Raw genomic sequence first — 13,864 nt, forward strand, 5'->3', positions numbered from 1 at the left:
TAGTACCAAGCATTTGTTGTCAAGTACTGTTTTAAAACATAGAGTAAGATAAGAAAAAAGATATAGATGAATAAAGTTATAAGGATACTACAAAACTATGAATTTTACTCATTGACGTGTGAATTGGGAACTTCTAGTATAAGAATGTCAAGCATTTGTTTTAACATTCAACCATGAATAAGTTCCTCGGGACAAAACACATTGGGGGTCATTTACTAAGGGCCCGATTCGCGTTTTCCCGACGTGTTACCCGAATATTTCCGATTTGCGCCGCTTGTACATGAATTGCCCCGGGTTTTTGGCGCACGCGATCGGATTGTGGCGCATCGGGGCCGGCATGCGCGCGACAGAAATCGGGGGGCGTGGCCGAACGAAAACCCGACGTATTCGGAAAAACCGCCGCATTTAAAAACCGAAAATGTGTCGCTTGGGGAGCGCTCACCTTCACCTTCTATGGGATGGTGCATTCCGGGGCGTTAAGATTATTTTCGGCGCTGCAGCGCCACCTGGTGGACGGCGGAGGAACTACCATCTTAAATCCCAGCCGGACCCGAATCCTGTGCAGAGAACGCGCCGCTGGATCGCGAATGGGCCGGGTAAGTAAATGTGCCCCATTGTTTTTTTTGTGTTTTATCGATGCCCATGATGTGATATTCTATGTGTATTTTTATATGGAATAAATAAAGAAAGAGATATTTCAGATGATTCCTGTGGACGTGCCTTAGTTTTTTGTATGAATTTCACTAAGCTCCGCATGCTCTATAACTAACCTTTTAGAGCCTCAGTGCCCAAACTTCAACCAAAAGCCACTTATTTATTGCAAAGTGCCAGCACAGTAATTTAAGCAGTAATTTATTTCTCCTTGTTCTTTGACAACTTTCAAGCGTTCAGCCTCCTAAAGACACCAACGCAGTTTAAAGGAGGAGGGAAAATTTGCCTATCATTGTAGGAAGATTCTGTAGGAAGATTCTTTGAGTCCTGTCTGGTGAACTTCATGCTGGGGTGATGGCCTGGGTGCCCACAGAGAGGGCTCTGAGTGCCGCCTCTGGCACCAGTGCCATATGTTCGCCACCACTGCTCTATAACATGCTCCCTGCAGATGCACTGTATATCAATTGCTCAGCTCCTCCTACTCCTCCTACCCTCCCCTGCCACTATTTACAATCTACTTATCACACTATGAACAACCTGTTATGCTACTCCTGCTATATAACATGCCCCCTGCAGAAAGGGCACTGTGTAGTCAAACAGACAATTTAAATCAAACAAACTCCAGTTGTCAGGGCAGGCAGCAAACTTCCGTGATCGGAATAAGAGTCCAAGGTACAAGAGCTTGGGGCAGGCATATAAATATATAGTATAGTCAGGTCAAGGCTTTCATGTGAAGAGACCTACCACTTCAAAGCTCTGCCCCCTAGAGAGACCAGTGTCCTAATAACGAGTACCATGCCACGATTATTTCATGCAATGCATATTTACATACCTGCCAACCACCCCGAATCCAGAATAAAAACTATTTTATTTCTAAAGCTATTAGGAATGCAAATACCATTTTGGTACCATTTTGACAACTTCCATGCGTGACATATATTTGGTGTCATACAAATAATTAAAAAAAAAAAAAAGGGTTCAAACTTTGGCATTACTACCTGCTGTTCTATGGACCTTATAACCTTGAAACATGATATTTTAACTTTTTATGTGATCTGCTTAGTGAGGCACAAACAATTCTGGCATAAGATATAAATACTGATAGATTAACACATAGCCTACATATCTGCAGTTGTTATAACACCTAGTCTATACACAAGGTGCCAGATTCACACATAATCTACACTTCCAGCGCCACACCTCTGTGCATACTGAAGATATCAAAGTAATCTCCAGTGCATTTCTAATAGCGTTTACAATGTACAGGCAGTCCCTGGGTTACATACAAGATAGGTTCTGTAGGTTTGTTCTTAAGTTAAGTTGCTTAATTATTGTAACCCCAGTCAAAAAAATTTTGGTCTCTGTGACAATTGGATTTTAAAAATGTTGGATTGTCATAAGAATCAGGATTAACAATAAAGCTTCATTACAGGCACCATTGATAACTGTTACAGCTGATTATTGTAGCCTTAGGACTAAAGTACAGTAAATTACCAAACGCCAGAGGTCCGTTTGTAACTAGGGGTCGTATGTAAGTCAGGTGTTCTTAAGTAGGGGACCGTTTGTATTTGTATATTTGTACTTTACCATCTAAGAAAAGACCCAGTAAAATCATTGATTATATGAGGACATTACAAAACAGAATTTTTTTTGTAATTTATATTAGAGTCAACTACTATATATTTTGGACAGTGTAATGAGATATTTATGGTTGAGACTTTCTGGTTGTTTACCTTTATTTCTGCTTATGTTTGGGAAACGTGTGCTTAATACATGATGTTAGATTAATTTGTGACATCTTCAAAGAGGACCTCTCACCCAGAAATTCAGCAATAGGAGCTGCTTACGCTCCCTCCATAGGCCGGCGGTGACTGCCACGTGTCACCACCCCTAATCGCGTCCACAATTCCGCCCCCTCATGAATACACCTGCCATGAGGCGAGTTGAGAATCTCGCCTCAAGTGGCGTGCCTCCTGCTGGATGCTCCAGCCCGCCGGCACATCCTCTGCCCACCCTCCAGCACACGTACCTGCGGGCACTCTTCAGTGATGCCCAGCCGGATGGCACATCCTCTGCCCTCCCACCCGGCACGTGTACATGCCTGCCGGCCGGCACTGCTCCGGTGTGTTCTTGTACATGCCTGCCGACACCGCTCCGTTACTTCCCGCCAGGCGCCACATCCTCCACCTACTTCCTTGCATATGCACATGCCTGCCGGCTGGCACTGCGCCTGTGTGTGCATGTACATGCCTGCTGGCACTGCTCCGTTACATCCCTGGCACATGTACATGCCATCACCCCCCGCTGGCCGGCACTTCCCACCCTGACAGCCGGCTGGCACATCCACCCTCCCGCCCTGCACAGCCCCATAACTATCCCCAGCCCCACCTTGTCATTCCGGGTTCCCCCACTTCCCTCTGCTCCCGGCTGCTTCCTCCCCCCCTACCCAGCTCCGGTCTCCTCCCCCCTCCCACCCGGCTTAGGTCTCCCCCCCTACCCGGCTCCAGACCCCTCACCCCTCCCGACACTGGTCCCCCCGGCTCCGGTCCACATCCCCCCTCTGGAGATAGAAAAAATAAGGTATCTTTTATGTATATATGTGTATGTATATATGTATAAGTGCGTATGTATGTATTTATGTGTATGTATGAGTGTATGTATGTATAGATGTGTGTATATATATATATTGTGGCAGGGTAGCTGCCACTACAGTAGATTTTGGGTATAGAATGAGTGTGTTGCTGGATGGATGTGGGAAAGCTGGGTGTTTTTGCCACTAATGAGGATTCATTTGCATCCAGCTGGAAGTCCTGCATAACTACCTGGTGCAGACTTCCCACAATGGCTCCAACCTGGGGAAGAGACAGGCTACGCCAAAGGCCTGTGGAGCTGTGGCAGTGAACTGTTACTGTGAGTTTTTGGGGTGCCTGGCAGTAGGCCAGCACCTGGTGAGGTAGGGAACCTCAATGTATAGTTAGTGCCGGAGAGGCTTAGGCTTTATTTTTGCTGTTTTGTTTATTTTGTTTTTACTGCCGAATAAAACTGGCTGCGGTCAGTTATACCCAAGTCGCAGAGTGTGGACAGTGAAGTTACATGTGTGCTGGTGAATTGTGCCCGTCTACCCCAGGAGACGACGATCCCGGACCAAATCCCTTACATTATATATGTATATATGTACTGATTATGGTGTGTGTATATACTATTTGTATATGTGTATTTGCTGTATGCATACCCAGTATGTGTGTAGATGTTGTATAAACTGTATGATTGTGTATATATGCTGTATGTTTATGCATATATATTTTATGTATTAGTGATATTTATCAGGGTTTTTGCACCATGTCAGTGGCGTAGACGCCCTGAAATAATTGCAAATTTTAGTTTTATACTACATGGTGGCACGCTGTATGCATTTTATACTACATGGCGGCACGCTGTATGCATTTTATACTACATGGTGGCACGCTGTATGCATTTTATACTACATGGCGGCACGCTGTATGCATTTTATACTACATGGCGGCACGCTGTATGCATGTTATACTACATGGCGGTACGCTGTATGCATGTTATACTACATGGCGGCACGCTGTATGCATGTTATACTACATGGCGGCACACTGTTTGCATTTTATACTACACTGCGCCACGCTGTATGTATTTTATTCTACATGGCGGCACGCTGCATGCATTTTATACTACATGGAGGTACGCTGTATCTATTTTCTATGCTGTATCTAATATATTACATATATGGGGGAGGGGGCGTCTTTCTTTGGCTCGCCTCAGGCAGCAGACAGGCTTGGTACACCCCTGCACCAGACAGCTTTGAGAGCGGTCCGGCGTTCATATTGTACTTTGCCGCAGTGTGGTCTGCGGCGTTTGTTTTAGCACTGGTAGCTGCTTACTTTAGTGAGCAGCTTCTAGTGACGAATTTTTGGGTGACAGGTCCTCTTTAAGTCTTCAAACCCTTTCACACTGCCATGGTAGGGACGTATGTCTGGCCAAAGGTTTGCGTCCCCATACAAGGCTATGTCGCATGGCAGTGAGGTGGACACACATGTGCCGCCGTACTGTAACACGCAGAGGAAAAAGGTAGAGAATGCTCCATCTTTTCCCATGTTTATGGTTTGGCTATATGACGCTATGGCCAGGAAGGGGGAGCTGGGAATCAAGCTGTGTGATAGTAGCTTGATACTTATCTTCTAAGCCAGTGGTGGCGAACCTATGGCACGGGTGCCAGAGGTGGCACTCAGAGCCCTTTCTGTGGGCACCCAGGCCATCACCAGAGATGACACCAGGTATCTTCCTGCAGTCCCAGACAGCCCAGGAATTGCTGTGCAAAGAGGTATTTAAAGTGACAGCGCTACCTGGGACCACTGGAGGAGTGGAAAGGGGGGGGGGCAGATATGGATTATCATCAAGCTACAATGATCCTCCAAATTTCTGCATTATTGGTGTCCTCAGGGTGCTGATATGAATGAAAGCTGTGACAGAGGAGGGAGCATAAATCACTAATGACATTTCTGTGTTGGCACTTTTGCGATAAATAAGTGGGTCTTGGTTGTAGTTTGGGCACTGGGTCTCTAAAAGGTTCGCCATCACTGTTCTAAGCTGTTACTCTCCTTTCTGCAATTTGGTACAGATAAAATAGGAGGGCAATTCCATAATAAAAACCCACGGAGATATGCTGCTAAGGAGACTTTAAAAAGTTGCAGCCCAGAAGGTATTTGCCAAGAAGCCTTGTTCCTTTCAGGTCTCTTCCAGCCTTTCATCTACTGTATTTTGGTGCCATCTATTGGACCAGAAGTCACACAGCAAACCCTTATTACACCTCCTCCCCAGGTTTCCATATTAGACCAGCATTCTGCCAAAGTTGGAGTATTAGGAGTGTCGAGGTGGGATAGATTCCTCTTCTGTAGAATCTTCTTATTCTTCTCCCAAGGCGGTCCTTCTACATCAATAACCGAATGGTTCGTGTTCATTTTCGGTCACCAGCCAACTGTGCGCATGTAAAAAATATCAGCAAACTTCTCTCATATGGCTTAATCCAGCTTAGATGAACTGTAGTTACCAGCCTCCTTCTTTCCGTCCCTTAAACTCCAGGTAGCAAACACTATGACTCTCTCCTGGTTGTCCTGCAACTGGGTTGAAAAAAGCCCCCAGATCTATCAGGCTCCAGTCAGTCTGAAACACAAAGGGTAAATTATAGTCTACATAAGCAAGAATGTTCATTTTATGAAAACACTGCTCGCTTGGCCGTAGTTTATTTACCGTATGAGGGGGGGGGGGCATTACTTTACTGCATGCACCTTGGAGTCCTAAGGTTCAAATCTATTACTATGCAGGGTCAGGAAAAAGTTGAAACACACACAGAAAGTGAGCCCTGAGACTAAACCCCCTTCTCAGCTGTCTGTGCCTAATTGGCCTACCTACCCTAAGTGGTAGGAGACAACTGGTCAATGTTCTATAATATAATACCCAACTAGCCCCAGGAAGGTCCAAGGTTCATTTACCATATGAAGGATGAGCCTTCGCTGTACCGAATGTACATTGGAGTCCACTGGCTGAAACTCATTGTTTGCAGGGTCAGGGAATGGAGTGGTGAAGTAGACACAGACATTGAGCCCTGAGACTAAACTTCCTTTCCAACTGTCCCTGCCTAATTCCCCTAACAACTCTAAGTGGTAGGAGACAAATGGCCAACATTCCATTCCTGCACCAAAGTGCAAACAGAGAGACACAACCAAGAGGTTAAAACAGTACAAAATCACAAGAAAAATGGATAGTCAGAGAAACAAAGGGTCACATTTCAGTAAAAAGCCCAAAGCAAGTACCAGAAAACTTTATGAGATGCTTTATGAGAGCCGACAATGTCCACACTGCACAGGGCTCTGATATTGATCGCTTATTCTAAGTAACGCTTGCTCAAGTCATACAGGCCATGGGGACTTATAGATGGTGGCTCCATCTGTTCCTCTATAGGCCAATCTGAGTTTGAGAATACTGTAAAATACTGCTTAACAGCATATGACAAAATACTAGGCTGCAGTGATGATTGTTACCAGTCCTGTCATACAATGATTTGAACCTCCATCAAGGTCTCTTTGGATGCAGTAAAATCACAATATACTGCAATACTACCAGGATCAGACTGGGGGCCTAGGGCCCACCAGTGAAATAGATTCTGAGGGCCCACCTATTCTTAGACAACGTTTACAAAATGCATTTCATTGCGTCTGAAAGGCCCAGCAAATGCATCAGGCCAAACACAAAACACTTCAGTATTAATGATAGTAAAAACCCAGATTTATCTTTTGGAGCATTTTTTTCCCATGTGTTTGCAGCATGTTTTAAAACGCAATGCAATTACATAATGTGAACACAGCCTAAGACCATGTGCACAAGATGCGATTGAATTGGGTTTTAAAATACATTTTGGGTGCATCTGGAGAATCTCCTCCCTGAATGCAGACTCCTTCTGGAACACAGATGTGTTTAGACCTAAATGCTAGTGTTTAGTAAGTAGTAGAGATGAGCGAACATACTCGTCCGAGCTTGATGCTCGTTCGAGCATTAGCGTACTTGAAACTGCTCGTTGCTCGGACGAATACTTCGCCCGCTCGAGAAAATGGCAGCTCCCGCCGTTTTGCTTTTTGGCGGCCAGAAACAGAGCCAATCACAAGCCAGGAGACTCTGCACTCCACCCAGCATGACGTGGTACCCTTACACGTCGATAGCAGTGGTTGGCTGGCCAGATCAGGTGACCCTGGAATAGACTAGCCCCTGCCTGCGCTGCTCGGATCATTCTGTGTCTGGATGCCGCTAGGGAGAGAGCTGCTGCTGCTGCAGGGATAGTGTTAGGGTGTTCTATTAGCTTACTGTTAGGCAGGAGTGAGTCTACAAGAACCCAACAGCCCTTCTTAGGGCTACAATAACGTTAGACTTTTTTTTTTTTATTTGCAGCTAGTACCATATTGTGAGGAATTTGCAGGGGGACTTGCTACCGTTGTGTTTAGCTCTTAGTGACACACATATCCACCTCAAACACCAAAGTGGGAAAATTTATTAGGGGTTTGATTTCAATTAGGCACAGTCTGCCATTTACTTTTTATTTTACGTTTATTTTTTCATAACTCAGCGTCATCTCATCTGGCATAGCAGTGTGCTTTCATACTTGGCTAGAAAATAGCCAAAGGAGAATTCAAACGGCTTACTTACGCCTACAATTGCGTTATATATATTTTATTTCTGGTTGATCTGCTGGTGGCTGTCCTTGCTGCAGTGCATCTACTACCAAATTGTGAGGAATTTGTAGTGAGACTTGCGACCGCTGTGTTTAGCGCTTAGTGACGCACATATCCATCGCAAAGACCGAAGTGGGAAAATTTATTAGGGGTTGGATTTCAATTAGGCACAGTCTGCCATTTCCTTTTTATTTTACGTTTATTTTTTCATAACTCAGCGTCATCTCATCTGGCATAGCAGTGTGCTTTCATACTTGGCTAGAAAATAGCCATAGCAATAGGATAGCATCGTTTGGTTTTAAAAACTAAAAAACACAAAAAAAAAAACACAAAAAAACACAAAAAAAAAGTAAAAAAAAAATTAAAGTTATAACTTTCATTTTCAAAATGTTTAACCCGAGGGCTAGGGGTAGAGGACGAGGGCGGGGACGTGGGCGTCCAACTACTGCAGGGGTCAGAGGCCGTGGTCCTGGGCGGGGTGAGACACCACCTGCTGATGAGGGAGCAGGGGAACGCCGCAGAGCTACACTCCCTAGGTTCATGTCTGAAGTTACTGGGACTCGTGGTAGAGCACTGTTGAGGCCAGAACAGTGCGAACAGGTGATGTCGTGGATTGCCGACAATGCTTCAAGCAATTTGTCCACCAGTCAGTCTTCCACGCAGTCCACCCATGTCACCGAAATCGGCACTCCTCCAGCTCCTGCACCTCAGCCTCCTCCCCCCCAGTCTGCCCCCTCCCAGGAAAATTTGGCATTTGAACCGGCATACTCTGAGGAACTGTTTTCTGGACCCTTCCCACAGTCACAAACCACTTGTCCGGTTGCTGATGAGCAATTTTCCGATGCCCAGGTTTTCCACCAGTCGCAGTCTGTGGGTGATGATGACCTTGTTGACGTACTGGAAGAAGTGTGTAAAGAGGTGTCCGACGATGAGGAGACACGGTTGTCAGACAGTGGTGAAGTTGTTGTCAGGGCAGGAAGTCCGAGGGGGGAGCAGACTGAGGGATCGGAGGATGATGAGGTGACAGACCCAAGCTGGGTTGAGAGGCTGGGTGAACACAGTGCTTCTGAGACGGAGGAGAGTCCTCGACCAGAACAGGTTGGAAGAGGCAGTGGTGGGGCCAGACGGAGAGGCAGGGCCAGAGCAGGTGCATCAGCGCCAAATGTGTCACGTAGTGAAGCTCCCGTGGCGAGGGCTCCCGCGGCGAGGGCTAGATTTTCAGAAGTCTGGAGGTTCTTTAAGGAAACACCGGATGACCGACGGACTGTGGTGTGCAACCTTTGCCAAACCAGGATCAGCAGGGGTTCCACCACTACTAGCTTAACTACCACCAGTATGCGCAGGCATATGAATGCTAAACACCCCACTCAGTGGCACCAAGCCCGTTCACCTCCGGCCGTGCACACCACTGCTCCTTCCCCTGTGTCAGCTGATAGTCAGCCCCCTGCCCAGGACCCTGGCACAAAAACCCCTCCACAGCATCCACCAGCGTTCAGCTCTCCATACCCCAGACGCTGGAGCGGAAACGGAAATATAGTGCAACCCACCCGCACGCCCAAGCCCTTAATGTCCACATCTCCAGATTGCTTAGCCTGGAGATGCTGCCCTATAGGCTTGTAGAGACCGAGGCCTTTCGCAACCTCATGGCGGCGGCCGCCCCTCGGTATTCGGTCCCCAGTCGCCACTACTTTTCCCGATGTGCCGTCCCAGCCCTGCACCAGCACGTGTCAGACAACATCATCCGTGCCCTGACCAACGCCGTTTCTGACAAGGTCCACCTGACCACGGACACGTGGACGAGTGCTGCCGGGCAGGGCCACTATATATCGCTGACGGCACATTGGGTTAACTTGGTGGAGGCTGGGACCGAGTCTGACCCTGCGGCTGGTCATATACTGCCGATGCCGAGGATTGCGGGGCCTACCTTGGTCCAGGTCTTTCAGGCATACTATGCCTCCTCCTCCTCCCACCCCTCCTCCACCTCCTCCTCCGAACTACCATCCATGGGCATGGCGCCATCAGTCGCTAGCTCTAGGCACAGCAGCAGTGCCGTCGCTAAGCGACAGCAGGCGGTGCTCAAACTGCTGAGCCTAGGCGATAAAAGGCACACCGCCCAAGAACTATTACAGGGCATCACGGCGCAGACTGATCTGTGGCTGGCACCGCTGAACCTGAAGCCAGGCATGGTTGTGTGTGACAACGGCCGTAACCTGGTGGCGGCTCTGCAACTCGGCAGACTGACACATGTGCCATGCCTGGCCCATGTGTTAAATCTGATAGTTCAGCGTTCCCTCAAGACATACCCCAATCTGTCTGATTTGCTCACGAAGGTGCGCCGCATCTGTGCGCATTTCAGGAAGTCCAGCACAGATGCTGCCACTCTCAGGGCAGCGCAGCGCCGCCTCCAACTGCCCGCTCACCGACTGTTGTGCGACGTGCCCACGAGGTGGAATTCAACATTAACCATGTTATCCAGAGTTTACCAGCAGCGCAGAGCGATTGTAGACTGCCAGATGTCAACTTCCACCAGAACTGGTAGTCAGGTCAGTCAGCTTCCTCAAGTCTACAATGAGGAGTGGATGTGGATGTCTGATATCTGTCAGGTGCTGAGTAACTTTGAGGAGTCAACACAGATGGTCAGTGGCGATGCCGCCATCATCAGCCTCACCATCCCGCTGCTTGGCCTGTTGAAAAACTCTCTGATCAGCATGAAGTCGGAAGCTTTGCGCTCGTCACAAGAGACGGGGGAAGAATATTCCCTTGTTGATAGCCAAAGCACCCTTCGGTCTGTTTCTCAGCTCATATCGGAGGAGGTGGAGGTGGAGGAGGATGAGGAGGAAGAGGAGGAGAATGTTGGCGAGACACAAGAGGGGACCATTGTTCAGTCCTTCACTGTTCAGCGTGTATGGGCAGAAGAAGAGGAGTTGGAGGAGTTGGAGGAGGAGGAAATGGACAGTCAGGCCAGTGAGGGGAGTGAATTCTTACACGTTGGTACTCTGGCGCATATGGCAGATTTCATGCTAGGCTGCCTATCCCGTGACCCTCGCGTTCAAAGAATTTATTCCAGCACCGATTACTGGGTATTCACTCTCCTGGACCCACGGTACAAGCAAAATCTTTCCACTCTCATCCCTGGAGAGGAAAGGAGTGTGAGAATGCATGAATACCAGCAGGCCCTGGTGCACAAGCTGAAACACTATTTCCCTTCTGACGGCGCTAGCGGCAGAGTGCGTAGTTCTGCGGGACAAGTAGCGAGGGAGAGTAGGCGAGCAGGCAGCTTGTCCAGCACTGGCAAGGGTACGCTTTACAAGGCTTTTGCCAGCTTTATGTCACCCCAGCAAGACACTGTCACCTGTCCCCAGTCTCGGCAGAGTAGGGCTGATCTTTACAGAAAGATGGTGAGGGAGTACGTAGCTGACCATACCATCGTCCTAAATGATCACACAGCTCCCTACAACTACTGGGTTTCAAAGCTGGACATGTGGCACGAACTGGCGCTGTACGCCTTGGAGGTTCTTGCCTGCCCTGCCGCTAGCGTGTTGTTCGAGCGGGTTTTCAGTGCAGCTGGTGGCATCATCACCGATAAGCGTACACGCCTGTCGACTGACAGCGCTGACAGGCTGACGCTTATTAAGATGAATAAAGCCTGGATTTCTCATAATTTCCAATCTCCACCAGGTGAAGGAAGCTCAACCTGAATAATTTATGCACTCCTCCTCCTCCTCATTTTCCTCCTTCTCCTCCTCTTTGTACACTAAAGCAGAGGAAACTGGCTATTTTTTGACAGGGCCCACTGGCTCTAGCTATAGTACTTTATGCATTTAATTTTTCTGGAGGGCCACCTACCCGGTCCTATGTTTTAAACAATTTTTGGGAGTGCCACATACAGGCACTCAATCTATTCAATTTTTCTGGAGGGCCACCTACCTGCTCCTCTGGTTTGAAAACTTTTTTGGACTGCCACATACAGGCACTCAATCTATTTCATTTTTCTGGAGGGCCACCTACCTGCTCCACTGGTTTGAAAACTTTTTCGACTGCCACATACAGGCACTCAATCTATTTCATTTTTCTGGAGGGCCACCTACCTGCTCCTCTGGTTTGAAAACTTTTTTGGACTGCCACATACAGGCACTCAATCTATTTCATTTTTCTGGAGAGCCACCTACCTGCTCCTCTGGTTTGAAAACTTTTTTGGAATGCCACATACAGGCACTCAATCTATTTCATTTTTCTGGAGGGCCACCTACCTGCTCCTCTGGTTTGAAAACTTTTTTGGACTGCCACATACAGGCACTCAATCTATTTCATTTTTCTGGAGGACCACCTACCTGCTCCTCTGGTTTGAAAACTTTTTTGGACTGCCACATACAGGCACTCAATCTATTTCATTTTTCTGGAGGGCCACCTACCTGCTCCTCTGGTTTGAAAACTTTTTTGGACTGCCACATACAGGCACTATCCAAATTAAAATTGTCTCCATAGCAGCCTCCACACGTTGTCTCCATTGCTACCTCCAAAAGTCGTCCATATAGCTGCCTCCATACATCGTCCCCTTATCAAACGAGGTGTGTCAGGCAGAAATTTGGGTTGTTTTCATGGATTCCACATCAAAGTTGTTAAATTTGTCGCCACCCTGCTGTGTTATCCACAAAATATACTGGCAAACTTTTATCATTTACCAATATTATTTCAGCGCTTCTTGCGCATCTGTTTACATTCCCCTCACCCGCCATATCCTAAACTTATAAGAACGCTATTACACTTGATCTTATGCAAAAGGTTCTTAGAAGTGCTGTTTGGGGAGTAGCCTAGAGACAGGGGCTTGGATTGGCGAAAGCTCGCCTGGCAGCGGAGCGCCAGCTCCATGCGCATCATGCGCTTCTTGCGCATCTGTTTACATTCCCCTCACCCGCCATATCCCAAACTTATAAGAACGCTACTACACTTAACTTGGTGCAGGCTGGGACCGAGTCTGACCCTGGGGCTGGTCATATACTGCCGACGCAGAGGATTGCGGGGCCTACCTCGGTCCAGGTCTCAAAGGCCTAGTATACCTCCTCCTCCTCCCACCCCTCCTCCACCTCCTCCTCCTCCGAATTACCATCCGTGGCCATGGCGCCATCAGTCGGTAGCTCTAGGCACAGCAACAGTGCCGTCGCTAAGCGACAGCAGGCGGTGCTCAAACTGCTGAGCCTAGGCGATAAAAGGCACACCGCCCAAGAGCTATTACAGGGCATTCCACATCAAACTTGTTAACTTTGTCGCCACCCTGCTGTGTAATCCACAAAATATACTGGCAAACTTTTATCATTTACCGATATTATTTCAGCGCTTCTTGCGCATCTGTTTACATTCCCCTCACCCGCCATATCCCAAACTTATAAGAACGCTACTACACTTGATCTTATACAAAAGGTTCTTAGAAGTGCTGTTTGGGGAGTAGCCTAGAGACAGGGGCTTGGATTGGCAAAAGCTCGCCTGGAAGCAGAACGCCAGCTCCATCCCAAGATCCAACTAACATAGTTTTAACTGCAGCACCTTTAATCTACTACTAGTTTACTGCCTCCATAATAATAATAATCTTTATTTATATAGCGCCATCATATTCCGTAGCGCTTTACAAATCATAGGAAACAAATACAAATGTAATGTAACAGAGCACAACATTTGTCCCTGCTCGCCAGAGCTTACGGTTTATGAAGATGATGGGGTAACACGAGGTAAAAGAATATTTAATGGTCAAGCTATTCTTCTTAGGGAATAGAACAAAATATAATAAATGGAATTGCTGTCGCTTGAACCACTCAGCCATCATATTATATACCAGGTCCAGGGTGAATGGGACTGCAGAGAAGTCTGGTGCCTGTTGGTTGCTGGATAACAGATGGGAGGACGACACAGGACGGGTTAGTAGAAGAGTTAAAACTTCATGCAGTTAATGAGTGTTATAGGCTTGCCTAAAG

This window comes from Engystomops pustulosus, chromosome 1 (genome assembly GCF_040894005.1).
Source record: "Engystomops pustulosus chromosome 1, aEngPut4.maternal, whole genome shotgun sequence".
NCBI lineage: Eukaryota > Metazoa > Chordata > Amphibia > Anura > Leptodactylidae > Engystomops > Engystomops pustulosus.